Below are 16,081 nucleotides of genomic sequence, written 5' to 3'. Positions count from 1 at the left end.
CTATGCTGTTGCAGTTATATTTACCTTCCTCATAAAATGTTCAATTTGTTATTTATTGTACATGAGTAAGAACTTGTAGCTTCTGATGTTTCAGAATTTGGTTGTTGTCTCAGTACCAATTATTTCATTTACACATTGTTCTTTTTGAGAAGATATGTCATAATTAACATGTTTCTTCAGTTTTTCAAAATAAGCATTGGTGATTTTATATGTTGCTATAAACCCATTTCACCTACAGTTGTTACTGATCTAGTTTTAAATATTATAGGATGAACGGAAGTGTTCTTACTTGGAGTGGGTTGATCAAGAGTGGCCAGAGTCTTTGAAGATGTGCCTAATGAAGCTCTGGAGCATGTATGTGGAAGTGAACACACGTAGGCTTACAGAAAGTCTTGTCAATGCTGAAGCATATTTCAAGATGCAGGATAAAAAGTTGAAGGTGGAGAATGAGCTCAGATTTTTTAAATCAGTCTTTGCTAAGATGGTGTTGGCGAAGGAGGAGTCACTTTCCCAGTTGGTCCGTGCAAAATGGGTTCTTACTGAACTGAAAGCAGAGGTGGATAAGACGAGCCTGGATGATTTCGATTAGGGAAATGAATATATTGTTCTTATGAAGTTGAACTAGCTATATGTTGTACTATGCTGTTTTCATGTAGCGACCGTACTTTGATATTATAATATATTTATGTGCCTGGTATGAAATTGGCAAACGACTGTTCGATATGAAATGTGAATTTGTGTAATACTGGAATTATTAATTGTAAACTAATAAACCTGCTAAATGTGTCATGGACCAATGCCACACATTTTTCTTCATCAAATCGTGTCTGATATAGTTGATAAAAGCAAATAGTTAACCAAGGAAGACCGTGTGTGATAGTTACACCTTTCACACACGAGCCTACACATAAAACCGTGTGCGATTTACGTCCGAACGGAAACGTTTTCCCTAGATTGACTGTGTGGGATGTACATAAGAACGGAAACATATTCCTTGGATTGACAGTGTGTGATATACATACGAACGGAAATGTTTTTTTGGGATTCACCGTGTGGGATGTACATACCTACGGAAATGATTTTCCCGGATTACCGTGTGGGATGTACATACCTACGGAAATGATTTTCTCAGATTACCGTGTGGGATGTACATACCTACGGAAATGATTTTCTCAGATTACCGTGTGGGATGTACATACCTACGGAAATGAATGGGTTTCGATGCCTCGCCCGATCGCACACGGCCCCAACCTGGGTCCCAGGAGGGCCTATCCCGACGATTTCTGGGTCGTGTGGGAAGGACACCCTATCGCACACACTCACTTGGCGACGGTTCCAAATGCCATCGCGGAAAGGGGTAAAAAACCGTTTATTTAGGACCGACGCGCATCAGTGATGTATCAATCTTCATGTCTCGACCATTTCGAGACTCCTCGTCATGTCCGTGATCACATCCGGGACTCCGAACTACCTTTGGTACATCAAAACACATAAACTCATAATACCGATCTTCATCGAACATTAAGCGTGCGGACCCTACAGGTTTGAGAACTATGTAGACATGACCGAGACTCATCTCCGGTCAAAAACCAATAGCGGAACCTGGTGCTCATATTGGTTCCTACATATTCTACGAAGATCTTTATCGGTCAAACCGCATAACAACATACGTTGTTCCCTTTGTCATCGGTATGTTACTTGCCCGAGATTCGATCGTCGGTATCATCATACCTAGTTCAATCTCGTTACCGGCAAGTCTCTTTACTCATTCCATAATGCATCAACCCGTAACTAACTCATTAGTCACATTGCTTGCAAGGCTTATAGTGATGTGCATTACCGAGAGGGCCCAGAGATACCTCTCCGACAATCAGAGTGACAAATCCTAATCTCGATCTATGCCAACTCAACAAACACCATCGGAGACACCTGTAGAGCATCTTTATAATCACCCAGTTACGTTGTGACGTTTGATAGCACACTAAGTGTCCTCCGGTATTCGGGAGTTGCATAATCTCATAGTCATAGGAACATGTATAAGATATGAAGAAAGCAACAGCAACAAACTAAACGATCATCATGCTAAGCTAACGAATGGGTCAAGTCAATCACATCATTCTCTAATGATGTGATCCCATTCATCAAATGACAAATCATGTCTATGGTTAGGAAACTTAACCATCTTTGATTAACGAGCTAGTCAAGTAGAGGCATACTATTGACACTCTGTTTGTCTATGTATTCACACAAGTACTAAGTTTCCGGTTAATACAATTCTAGCATGAATAATAAACATTTATCATGATATAAGGAAATATAAATAACAACTTTATTATTCCCTCTAGGGCATATTTCCTTCAATAACTTCTATGTGAATATGAACAAACATAAACCATTACGGTGTCTTCCTTGTCCAACGTCAACAATTTTGGCATATAATATTTTGATGGGGGCTCACAATCACAAAAGATTTCCAAGATAGTGTATTTGCATGTGAAAGTTCTCTTCCGTATACTAATTATTCGTGAATTGCTTGTATGACGAATATTGTGATTATCAAGCCTCAGAAGATTTCACTTTCTAAACCCAATGTGGAGCTACCACTATGCATGATATAATTTGAACTTCATGATATTCAATTCATTCAACAATTTACTCATAGGATATAAGTGAAGCACAAGAGTAAATGACAAGCTACTCCAAAAAGATATAAGTGAAGATCATGAGCATAGTATTTCTTTCTCTCAAATTAATTTAAGTGAAGCAAGTGAGAATTTCTTCAAAAATACTAAAGCATAAGTGAAGCACTAGAGCAATTCCAGAGAAAAGAGCTTCGTTGACGGGATGTGCGTGCCGCGTACCTAGCCTCCCTGACAAATATTTGAGGACTCTATTTTATTTAAAAACTTTTAGATCTAAGTACTTTATTAAAAAATAAAGAAAAACAAAATAAAATGACATTCCAAGGATAGTACAACTCATGTGAAGAAGCAAAAACTTAGGCTCAACCGATACTAACCGATAATTGTTGAAGAAGAAAGGTGGGATGCCTACCGGGGCATCCCCAAGCTTAGATGCTTGAGACTTTTTGAAATATTATCTTGGGGTGCCTTGGGCATCCCCAATATTGAGCTTTTGTGTCTCCTTAATTCCTCTCATATCATGGTTTTCCTAAATCTCAAACGCTTCATCCACACAAAACTCAACAGGAACTCGTGAGATAAGTTAGTATAAACCAATGCAAAACCCTTATCATTCTCTACTATAGCAAATCACTAAAATTATTATTCAACATTTCACACTAAATGCCTCTGCATATTTAATACTCCTATCCTCAAATAGGATCATTAAACAAGCAAACATAGGCAAACAATGCAAACATCAGCAATCTGCCAAAACAGTATAGTCTATAAAGAATGCAAGAGTATCAATACTTATTCAACTCCAAACATTATGAAAATCTACCAGACTGTAGAAAACTTATCAGAGCTTATTTTTCAGAAAGTTTCAACATTTTATCACGTTCTGACTTTTCTAGGGAATTTTTGCAACAGCGGTAAACTTTCTGTTTTCAAACAGCAACATGTAGACTTGTAAAATAAGCATAGTAAAGGCTATCAATGCCACTTTTATTGAAATAAAAGATGCAAAACATTATTCTAAATAACAGCAAGCAAATACTAAAAAAATAAATTAACTCTCCAAGCAAAACACATATCATGTGACGAATGAAAATATAGCTCCAAGTGAGGTTACCGAGAATGTTGGAGACAAAAGAGGGGATGCCTTCCGGGGCATCCCCAAGCTTAGTTGCTTGCATCTTCCTTTAATATTACCTTGGGGTGCCTTGGGAATCCCCAAGCTTATGGTCTTGTCACTTCTTATTCTCCTCATATCGACATCTCACCCAAAACTTGAAAACTTCAATCACACAAAACTTAACGAAACTTTGTGAGATAGGTTAGTATGATAAAGAGCAAACCATTTCACTTTGGTACTGTCAAAGACAAGATTCATAATTGTTTCAACACAATTCCTACTGTATAATATCCTTTCCACAATTTATATTGAGCAATATAAGCCATAGAAACTAGAAAACAAGCAAACTATGTACTGAAAACAGAATCAGTCAAAAACAGAACAGTCTGTAGTAATCTGCACTCCAACCATATTTCTGCTACTCCAAAAATTATTAAACAATTAGGACCACGTGAGAAATTTGTATATTAACTTCTTCGAAAAGAATCTACTCAAAATCACTCTTCTTTAAAAAATGAGAATTATTTTCGTGAGCGCAAAAGTTTCTGTTTTTCAGCAAGATCGAATCGACTATCACCCAACATGATCCCAAAGGCTTTACTTGGCACTTTATTGAAACAAAAGCAATAAAACATGATCAATACAGTAGAATAATCATGTGAACACACAAAAACAGTAGGTAAAAGTGTTGGGTTGTCTCCCAACAAGCGTTTTTCTTTAATGCCTTTTAGCTAGGCATGATGATTTCAATGATGCTCGCATAAAAGATAAGAATTGAAACATAAAGAGAACATCATGGAGCATATGACTAGCACATTTAATTCTAACACACATCCTATGCATAGGGATTTTGTGAGCAAACAACTTATGGGAATAAGAATCAACTAGCATAGGAAGGCAAAACAAGCATAACTTCAAAACTTTCAACACATAGAGAGGAAACTTGATATTATTGCAATACCTACAAGCATATGTTCCTCTCTCATAATAATTTTCAATAGCATCATGAATGAATTCAACAATATAGATACCACATAAAGCATTCTTTTCATAATGCATAAGCATAGAAATTTATTACTCTCCGCATAAGCAAATTTATTCTCATGAATAGTAGTGCCAGCAAACTCAACAAAATAACTATCATGGGATTGAAAATTAAAATCATCATGACAAGTTCCATGGTTATCATTATTCAATATATCATATATGTCACCACCATAATCATCATAGATAGCAACTTCATTGTCATAATCGATTGAAACCTCTTCCAAAATAGTGGATCCATCACTAAATAAATTCATGACCTCTCTAAATCCACTTTCACCATTATATTCATCATAAATAGGAGGCATGCAATCATTGTAACAGATTTGCACATCAAATCTTGGGGGACTAAAAATATCATCTTCATCAAACATAGCATCCCCAAGCTTATGGCTTTGCATATCATTAGCATCATGGATATTCAAAGAATTCATACTAATAACATTGCAATCATGCTCATCATTTATGCCAAACATTTTATAGAACTCTTCTTCTAACAATTGAGCACAATTTTCTGAACCATCATTTTCAAGAAAGATATTATAAAGATGATCAATAATATGATGCAACCTCAATTCCATTTTTTATGTAGTTTTCTTACCAAACTAGTGATAAAACAAGAAACTAAAAGATTCGATTGCAAGATCTAAAGATATACCTTCATGCGCTAACCTCGCCGGCAACGGCACTAGAAAAGAGCTTGATGTCTACTACGCAACTTTATTCTCGAAGACACATGTTGGGCCTCCAAGCGTAGAGTTTTGTAGGACAGTAGCAATTTTCCCTCAAGTGGATAACCTAAGGTTTATCAATCCATGAGAGGTGTAGGATGAAGATGGTCTCTCTCAAATGACCCTGCAACCAAATACAAGAAATCTCTTGTGTCCCCAACACACCCAATACAATGGCAAACGGTATAGGTGCAGTAGTTCGGCGAAGAGATGGTGATAAAAGTGTAATATGGATGGTAGAAATATATTTTTATAATCTGAATAAATAAAAACAACAAGGTAGCAACTAGTAAACAGGCACAAAAAACGGTATTGCAATGCTTGAAAATGAGGCCTAGGGTCCGTACTTTCACTAGTGCAATCTCTCAACAGTGCTTATATAATTGGATCATATAACCATCCCTCAAAGTGCGATGAAGAATCACTCCAAAGTTCCTATCTAGCAGAGAAAATAAGAATAAATTGTGTGTAGGGTACGAAACCACCTCAAAGCTATTCTTTCCGTTCGATCTATTCAAGAGTTCGTACTAAAATAACACAAAGTTGTTCTTTCCGTTCGATCTATCCTAGAGTTCATACTAAAATAACACCAAAGCAAATTCATATTCATAATACTCAATCCAACAAAAAGAACTTCAAAGAGTGCCCCAAGATTTCGACCGGAGAAACAAAGACAAGAACGTGCATCAACCCCTATGCATATATTACCCCAATGTCACCTCGGGAATCCGCGAGTTGAGTGCCAAAACATATATCAAGTGAATCAATATGATACCCCATTGTCACCACGAGTATTCAATTGCAAGACATATATCAAGTTCTCTCAAATCCATCAAAGTATTCAATCCGATAACAACGAAATCTCAAAGGGAAAACTCAATTCATCACAACAAGATAGAGATGGGAAAACACCATATGATCCGACTATATTAACAAAGCCCGCGATACATTAAGATCATGACTTCTCAAGAACACGAGAGAGAGAGAGATTAAACACATAGCTACTGGTACAAACCCTCAGCCCCGAGGGTGGACTACTACCTCCTCATCGTGGTGGCTGCCGGGATGATGAACATGGCCATCGGAGATGATTCCACCCTCCAGCAGGGTGCCGAAAAGGGTCTAGATTGGTTTATAGTTGCTACAGAGGCCTGCGGCGGCGGAACTTCTGATCTAGGTTAACCCCGAGGGTTTTAAGAATATTTGTGAATGTATAGCGTAAAGAGGGGATGCGGGAGGCCATCGAGGTGGGCACAACCCACCTGGGCGCACCTGGGCCCCCAGGCATGCCCTGGTGGGTTGTGCCCCCCTCGGGGCACCCCCCAGGTGCTTCTCTGGCCCACTGATGGTCTTCTGGTCCATAAAAAATCCACAAAAAGTTTCGCGGTGTTTGGAGTCCGTTTGATATTGATTTCCTGCGATGTAAAAAACAAGCAAAAACAGCAACTGGCACTGGGCACTGGGTCAATCGGTTAGTCCCAAAAAATGATATAAAGTTGTTAAAAAATTATTGTAAAACATCCAAGAATGATAATATAATGGCATGAATACTTCACAAATTATAGATACGTTGGAGATGTATAAATCACCAACGTCGGTTCAATCCAAAAATGAAGGAAGTGGTAAGAACGGAAATCTTAAAAGTTCTCAAAGCAGGTATAATCTATCCTATAGCCGATAGTAGATTGGTAAGTCCTGTTCATTGTGTCCCTAAGAAAGGAGGTATTACTGTTCTTCCTAATGATAAGAATGAACTTATTCCACAAAGAATTGTTACAGGTTATAGAATGGTAATTAATTTTAGAAAATTAAACGAGGAAACTAGAAAAGATCATTACCCTTTTCCTTTTATTGATCAAATGCTAGAAATATTATCTAAGCACACACATTTTTGCTTCCTTGATGGATATTCTGGTTTTTCACAAATACCTGCTGTTTCCCAACCTGATCAAGAAAAGACCACTTTTACTTGTCCCTATGGAACTTGTGCTTATAGAAGTATGCCTTTCGGTTTATGCAATGCACCTTCTACCTTTAAAAGATGTATGACTACGATATTCTCTGACATTTGCAAAAAGATTGTTGAGGTTTTCATGGATGACTTCTCGGTTTATGGGAAGTCTTTTGATGATTGTTTAAGCAATCTTGATCGAGTTTTCCAGAGATGTGAACAAACAAATCTTGTCTTGAATTGGGAGAAGTGCCAATTTATGGTTAATGAAGGCATTGTCTTGGGTCATAAAATTTCTGAAAGAGGTATTGAAGTGGAAAATGCTAAGGTTGATGCAATTGACAAAATGCCATTTCCTAAAGATATGAAAGGTATTCGTAGTTTCCTAGGTCATGCTGGTTTCTATAGAAGATTTATCAAAGACTTCTCTAAAATTTCTAGGCCTCTTACGAATCTTTTGCAAAAGGATGTTCCTTTTGTTTTTTATGATGATTGTTTAGAAGCCTTCGAAACAATCAAGAAAGCCTTAATTTCTGCACCTATTGTTCAACCACCTGATTGGAACTTGCCTTTTGAAATTATGTGTGATGCTAGTGATTATGTTGTTGGTGCTGTTCTAGGGAAAAGAGTTGACAAGAAACTGAATGTTATTCATTATGCTAGTAAAACTCTAGACAATGCTCAACCAAAATATGCAACTACTGAAAAAGAATTCTTAGCAGTGGTGTTTGCTTGTGATAAATTTAGATCTTACATTGTTGATTCAAGAGTAATTGTTCACACCGATCATGCTGCTGTTAAATATCGTATGAAAAAGAAAGATGCTAAACCTAGACTTATTCGATGGGTTCTCTTGCTACAAGAATTTGATTTACATATCACTGATAGAAAAGGAGCCGAGAACCCCATTGAGGGAGTCCTGGACTAAGGGGTCCTCGGGCGTCCGGCATGTTAGCCATGGGTCGGACTGATGGGATGTGAAGATACGAAGGCCGAAGACTCTACCCGTGTCCGGATGGGACTCTCCTTGGATTGGAAGGCAAGCTTGGCGATCAAATGTGTAGATTCCTTTTTCTGTAACCAACCTTATGTAACCCTAGATCTCTCCGATGTCTATATAAACCGGAGGGCTTAGTCTGGAGAGGGAGAGAGACTCATTACCATAGTCATACAAGTCAAACTTCTAGGGTTTAGCCATTACGATCTCGTGGTAGATCAACTCTTGTAATACTCACATTCATCAAGATCAATCAAGCAGGAAGTAGGGTATTACCTCCATCGAGAGGGCCCGAACCTGGGTAAACATTGTGTCCCCTGTCTCCTGTTACCATCGACCTTAGACGCACAGTTCGGGACCCCCTACCCGATATCCGCCGGTTTTGACACCGACATTGGTGCTTTCATTGAGAGTTCCACTGTGCCATCCCCTAAAGGTTTGATGGCCCCTTCTATCGTCAACAGTGATGCTGTCCAAGGAGAAACCTTCCTCCCCGGACAGATCTTCGTGTTCGGTGGCTTCGCACTGCGGGCCAACTCGCTTGGCCATCTGGAGAAGATCAATAGCTACGCCCCTGGCCACCAGGTCAGATTCGGAAGCTTGAACTACGTCGCGGACATCTGTAGAGACTTGATCTTCGCCGGATTCGAGACCGCGGCGACCGCTCCCTGTCGCCCCGATGAACGTGACTTAAATCTGTCATCGGACCACACTCGGGAGATTGCTCCCATAACTGCTCTGGCCTTAGATCCGGAGCAGATCGCGCCATCTGAGGACGGGAAGCTCAACCCCGCCACGGAGGCCACCGATTCCGCGGCTATGGAGTCGCACATAGACTTAATCTCACACGATATCTGTGTCACCGGAACTCCGGACTCGTCTCTGGCCATAAGCTTCGAACCATGTGCGTCTGCAGACGCCGAGCTTGATCAGTTATCGATCTTCGAATTCAGCGCCGTAGACATCTTCCAGCACTCGCCTTTGGCGATGTGCTAAACTCATTAAAAAACATGTCCTTGGCGGGGGACTCACAGCTGAACTATGTCCGGTTCGAACTAGGGGCTGATGATGGAGAGTTTTGCTTCCCACCCGCCACCCACTTCATAGCCACGGTCGAGGACTTAACCGACATGCTTGATCACGGCTCCGAAGACATCGGCGATATGGACGACGATGCCGACGAGGAGCGGGGCCTGAACCCGTCATTCACTGAATGCTGGACGGCCATTTCTTCGTACGACGTGTACATGGTGGATACACCTAAAGAAACCAACCATGATGACAAAGAAGATCCAGTTGAGGATAAACCTCCTAAGACACAGTCCAAACGCTGGCATCCCAGGCGCCGCTCTAAGTCACGTCATTCAAAAGACAGCAATACTGGCACCGGAGAAAATAACACTCCGGACGATGCCGAAAACGATGAAGACCCTGTTGAGGCAGCTTCCGGACAGGGGGAACCAGGAAACGGGCAGGTCAGCCCTGATGAACAGGCCATGCATGACGACTCGGAGGATGAAAATTATCTCCCGCTCTCCGAAGATGAGGCAAGCCTCGGCGACGAGGATTTCGTCGTGCCAGAGGAACCTTTCGAGCAGGAGCGCTTCAAGCGCCGGCTCATAGCCACTGCAAGAAGCCTGAAGAAGAAACGGCAGCAGCTTCAAGCTAACCAGGATCTGCTCAACGACAGATGGACTGATGTCCTAGCAGCCAAAGAATACGGCCTCAAATGCCCAGCCAAGAGTTACCCGAAATGGAGATTGCTACCTCAGTTCGACGAGGAGGCACCGGAGCCCATACCTCCCTCGCGTAATGCAGCCAATCGACCAACCACCACACGGTCAGGATAAAGCGGCAACTCGGGCCGAACAGCAGCCTACACCACCGGAGCATGAAAACAAATATAAAATAGCTCGGGATTATCCACACGGCATTCGGCAGGACCTGGACAACGAAGAAGGTCATACCAGATCGATCTACGGATCGCGAGGACACACCTCAACACGCGGCGACGGCTATTTATTTGGACGTGACGAACCTAGTCATGCTCGGGCCAAAAATCGCAGACGAACTCCATCAGAGACACGTCGCGTCGTGGCCCGACATGGAGGTGCCGCACATCCCCTTTGCTTCACTGATGAAGTAATGGATCACGAATTCCCAGAAGGGTTTAAGCCCATAAATATTGAATCATACGATGGAACAACAGACCCCGCGGTCTGGATCGAGGATTTTCTTCTCCACATCCATATGGCCCACGGAGACGATCTCCATGCCATCAAGTACCTCCCGTTAAAACTCAAAGGACCAGCTCGGCACTGGTTAAACAGTTTGCCTGAAAGCTCGATTGGCAGCTGGGAGGATCTGGAGGACGCCTTCCGCGACAACTTCCAAGGTACATATGTCGGCCACCGGATGCCGAGGATTTAAGTCACATTGTCCAGCAGCCCGGGGAGTTCGCCAGGAAGATTTGGACCAGGTACTTAGTTAAAAAGAACCAAATTGTAGACTGTCTGGACGCAGAAGCCCTAGCGGCCTTCAAACACAGCATCCGGAATGAGTGGCTTGCCCGCCACCTCGGTCAGGAAAAACCAAAATCCATGCCAGCCCTTACGGCTCTAATGACCCGCTTTTGCGCGTGAGAAGACAGCTGGCTCGCCCGCAGAAGCAATAGCGCCAGCGACCTGGGCACTTCCAAGTCCGGGATGGCAATGGAAAGCCATGACGCAATAAATGCAAACACCGCAATAACAATGAGGGAACACACGACACAACGGTCAACGCCGGATTCAGCGGCCCCAGACCCGGCCAACGGAAAAAGCCATTCACGGCAAATAGGGATGGACCATCCAATTTAGACAAGATATTGGATAGGCGCTGCCAGATTCATGGCCACCCCAATAAACCAGCTAATCACACCAACAGAAGCTGTTGGGTTTTCAAACAGGCCGGCAAGTTAAATGCCGAACATAAGGGGAGGAGACCGCCCGGCGATAGCGACGGCGAAGAGACTCACCAACCGAACACCAGGGGACAGAAGAAGTTTCCTTCCGAAGTAAAAACAATAAACATGGTATATGTCACATACACCCCTAGAGGTGAATACATGGAAAACAACCCCCGCACAGAAGATCATACTACGGATACCTCAGCTGAACTACAAAGCGGCCTCATCTCACCGCATACCTCATCAGCCATCGCGCCGCCGGTCTCCGTTCAACATGACCGGTCAATGTCCATACTGGACTAGCAATTCGTCTTCCACCGCTCGCCTAATATGCCTGCGAAGTCGGTACCGCACATACATAACTATGCACTTAAAATACCCTGGGCATCGGCGGAAGCACAATAAGGATGGGCCTACCAATACTCCCATAAACTCCCTTGTTTTTCTAATTATCTTCCTTTTTTACTATCCTCTCTACAGATGACTCAAAGGCGGGTCACCCACGGACTCTATCGGAGTTCGGTTCATGCACTCATCCAAAAATTCATTCCCGTCAAGGAATACCCTAACCGAGGACAGACGACGCAGACGTGCGACAGGAGGTCCAAATAACTTTTTGTAGACCACACTCAGTATTTCAAGCCTGTAAAGTGCCTTTATCCTCAGCCTTCGACCCTTGGCATGTAAAATAGCCAGGGTGTGGCCTTGTTGTCTATATAAACAATTGGCACATCACTCAGATCCCAGTAAAAATAATCTGCTCTTTTCTACAGAACTGAGTTTTGCCCTTACGGTTGTTTTAAACTTACACCTCGGCATAACTTGCCAGGGGCTCGGTATGGGAACAAACGAGTTGCCGACAAGTCCGAATAGCTCTATAGCGTACTTCGGCGTTGCGAGTTTTGGCCTTATATGCATCAGCTCCGAATCATGTCTTGGGTCAAACGTTGGGTTGCCCGGCTCCTGTGCTTGCTACCTTACGTTCCGCTCTATCGGCTAGGGTAGTAAAGGGAGAACTACTGCGATTATGCTTCCGGTTAACCTGGTTAAGCACCTCAGTAGAGAAAGCCGAAAACTGACTGTCATGATGCGGCGAGAGCTGGTCAACCACTCGATGACTTATTGGAATCTTTCACAATTCCCTCCGCGTCACACGAGGACCTCTTTCCGGTCAAATATGTAAACGCATCGTATTTGAATAAGCCGCGTACATACCAGGGGCTATATCGTAGACCCACCATAAAACTCTTATGGCTAAGTGAAAGTGTTAACGCCCTATAGTCCGGTTGCCTGGTTCGCCACATTGGCACCTCCTTCACGGACCAAGACGTTGGGTCAAGAGTGATCAGATGCTTTTCCGAACACCCCCGTATTTCCTACGAGGGGGCTGAAGCCGATGACTGGAAAAGTTTCAGATCATATACAAACGGCCGCACAGGAGGAACAAAAGCCTTTAGGAAAAACTAAAACATAGTCTGATTATAAAAATTGTCTTTTACAATTTGCATACACTTCACTCGAATATTATGCCTTTCGAACATTGACCCTCTATCAAGCGGGCAGCCTCTAAGACGTCCTCAAAATAATGCTCTGGTGCGTGACGGTCCTTGCCCTGGGTGGACTCTTCGCTGCAACATCGATGACCTTCATCTTTCCCCAGTATGTCTTGACATGGGCAAAGGCCATCCGTGCACCTTCAATGCACGCCGACCGCTTAACGGTGTCGATACGTGGCGCCGCATCAACAAGCCGCTGCACCAAGCCGAAGTAGCTATTCGGAATAGGCTCAGTCGGCCACAGCCGGATTATGACGTTCTTCATGGCAGCGCCGGATATCCTGTGAAGCTCGGCCCATTGGGACATCTGTTCATTCAGCAGCAGAGGGCGCTTTGATGCACCAAATTGTGACCAGAAAAGCTTCTCTGTTGCATATCCCTCTTGCGCTTGGTAAAACTGTGCCGCATCGAAAGAAGTCTTCGGCAAGTCCAAATACATGTCTGGAGAAATCCACACTTCGGTAAGCTGATCATAGTTTGGATCGCCGAACTTAGTCTGTAGTAAAAAGGGCTTACCAGCCGCAATCTTCCCAGCTTGCCGGATCTCCTCACGGGCCGCTCTAGATTTGGACCGCGCTTCTCTCGCCTCTCGCAAGGCCTTGTCAAGATCAGCCGTTTTGGCTTTATTCTCCTTCTCAAGGAATTCACAGTGGCTAGCAGCATTTTTTAGTTCGAGCACCATCATGGATATTTTCTTCTCGTCTTGGTGCCGAGCAGCTTGTTCGGCCTTCAATTCGGCCGATGCCTTCTTGGCGGCTGCATTACTAAACCGGGCCTGCTCCTTGGCCCGGGCTAGCTCCGCCCAAAGAATATCAACGACGGCGGCACCATCTGCAGCCATGGATATCCCAGTATACAATTTTCGGCATCACGCTTGTATTACAAACACGTATGTGTAATGACTGCTCCGAATACATACCTTGCGACTCGTCAAGACGCCTATTGATTAACGCAATGTCATCCCCTGCCACATCAAGCTTCCGCTGCAGCTCGGCAATATCCGTAGTCCGGGCAGTCGTCAGGGGAGAAACAACCTGTGTTCCAATTAACCGGATTATTTCCTCAGCATTTCTTCTTGATACTCGGATCGCCTCCCATGGGAAGCCAACCCGAGTCTCAGGGGCTACTACCTATACCCAGGTGCATTTTGCAAATGAAATACAGTTGAAAATATTACATCACAAACCTCGAAGCCTCTTAGCATGCTCATGAAGGCTTCATTCAATCCACTCTTCGCGGAGAGAATCCTCTCAACCACCATACCCATCAAGGTACGTTGTTCCTCCGAAACAGATGCTTTTCGCAGTATATCCCTCAATGTATCCGGAGCCGCCGGGTCTCTGGAAGCCGCTGTAGGAGCACGACCATCCTTTGAAGGAACCTGTTCACTCGTCTCCAGAATCATCGCTGGTTGAAAACCGGATAGTCCGGGGCCTTCAATGTTGGCCCCCGAACCCCGGGCGGTCGGGGGTTCACCTTCGGGTAACGCCTCCTTCATCCCTCGCGCTGCTTGTTGATCAAGAAAAACCCTCCGAGACGACACTTCGGAGTCGTCCGCCTTATTGGGCAAGGAGGCCGGGGGAGGCATCTTGCTTTCCATCATCTCTGGGAGAAGATCTCCCGAAGAAGAGGATTGCTCAGGAAAACTCTGCGCCGAACTGTGAAGATACACATGTACATTACATGTCACTACGGTAACAGGAAAGGAACGGGATGTGATTAAAGCACCCCGGATTCACTTACGATTTGGTCGAAGGCTTGTCCTCATGGCGGAGCTGTGCAACGGCGTCGCCTTCCAATCCCGAGCCGCCCGACGATGGCATCTTGCCCCTCTTGGGAGTCAGTTCCTCCCAACCTTCAGAGGCGGCCCTTTTCTTCCTATATGGAGAAGGGATGCTTGCTTCTCCTTCGCCTTTGTGTTCGGGCGAAGAAACGTCGATTTCTCCGGACCCGGTGTCTAATTTACCTTCGGAACGAAGGCCACCCCTGGTCTTCCTGCTCTCCACCTTGCCCTCCTCTACCGGCGCCTGGTACGGTGCCGGTGCCAGCATCCTTGTTAGCACGGGGTACGCTGAGTCTTCGGGAAGGGGGGCCGGACACCTAATCCGTTCCACTTTCTTTATCCAGCCCTGGAAAGAGATGGTTTGCTCAGTGTCTTACCACAGGATACCTGATTAAGAGGTGTCGGCGGACGGGTACTTACCGCGGTATCCGGATGGTTACAGTCAAGGCCGATGTCTTCGGTAGTATCCGGCCACTGTTTTTGTTTCCCGAAAAATAATTTCCACATCCCTTTGTCGTAGTGCCGAAGAAGTGTTGAAGTGTCTGTGGCCCTTCAGGATTAAACTCCCACATGCGGAGAGGTCGCCTCTTGCACGGCAAGGTCCGACGGACTAGCATTACTTGAATAACGTTGATAAGATCAATGTCCCCCTCGATGAGGCTCCGGATGCGGCTCTGCAGAGTCTGTACCTCATCAATTGATCCCCAGTCCAGCCCCTTATTAATCCATGATGCGAGCTGAATCGAAGGGCTAGATTGAAACACAGGCGCAGCCGCCCACTTGGAACCACGGGGCTCGGTGATATAGAACCACTCCCGCTGCCATAAGTCAGAGGACTCGGTGAAGGATCCTTTTAGCCAAAGAGCGCTATTAAGCTTGCTCAAGGTGGCGCCACCACACTCCGCCTGCTTCCCCTCCATCATCTGCGGCTTCACATTGAAAGTCTTGACGATAAAGGCCTCGCACGTGACGATAAACGCCGAGATGAGAAGAACAGAGTTCGGGGCCAGATCGTGAAAATCCAGCCCATAATAGAACATGAGCCCACGAACAAAGGGATTAAGGGCGAAGCCTAACCCTCGGAGGAAGTGGGAGACAAACACGACCCTCTCGCCGGATCTAGGGGCAGAGATAACCTGCCCTTCAGCAGGGAGCCGATGGAGAATTTCTGCGATCAGATATCTTGCCGCCCTAAGCTTCGCAATATCCTCCTCTGTAACAGAAGAGGCCACCCACCGGCCGGGAAGGCTGGATCTGGACATGACTGAGGGTTGTGGCAGTCGAAACTTGGGTGTTAGAACTCGAGATAGCAA

This window comes from Triticum aestivum, chromosome 1D (genome assembly GCF_018294505.1).
Source record: "Triticum aestivum cultivar Chinese Spring chromosome 1D, IWGSC CS RefSeq v2.1, whole genome shotgun sequence".
Classification (NCBI taxonomy): domain Eukaryota; kingdom Viridiplantae; phylum Streptophyta; class Magnoliopsida; order Poales; family Poaceae; genus Triticum; species Triticum aestivum.
The sequence above is the reverse complement of the archived record's forward strand: the minus strand, read 5'-3'. Positions refer to the sequence as shown.